General features: G+C 51.7%; 1 pseudogene; it reads left to right on the plus strand.

Annotated features, from left to right (window-relative positions):
- Nucleotides 1-112, plus strand: LOC111819372 (uncharacterized; annotated as a pseudogene).
- Nucleotides 113-327: the final 215 nt, after the last annotated feature.

Consider the following 327-nt stretch of genomic DNA (forward strand, 5'->3'; position numbering starts at 1 on the left):
CGAGGCTTATCCATTGCACTCCGGATGTGCTGACCCCTGCGATTTCCCCAAATGTGGGAAACTCGACTGCATAATTTGTGGTAGTGGGGGACTGCGTTCGCGCTTTCCCCTGACTTTTGGCTGTTTGAATGTTAGAACTGCTTTGCGTTGCTCAGCATGCTCTCTGCGGTAGTATTGGCGATCTGCGCAATTGTCCCTGGTTATTGCCTTTTTGTGCTCGTGGGGAGACGGTCGGAACGCAGATACTGTTTTTACCCGCGGGAGTGCGAATCTGCGCTTACGAGAAGTCTCCTGCACTTTTTTTCTTAGCGAGAGACCCTTTCAAGC

Source organism: Trichechus manatus, unplaced genomic scaffold (genome assembly GCF_000243295.1).
Source record: "Trichechus manatus latirostris isolate Lorelei unplaced genomic scaffold, TriManLat1.0 scaffold00428, whole genome shotgun sequence".
In the NCBI taxonomy this organism is placed as follows: domain Eukaryota; kingdom Metazoa; phylum Chordata; class Mammalia; order Sirenia; family Trichechidae; genus Trichechus; species Trichechus manatus.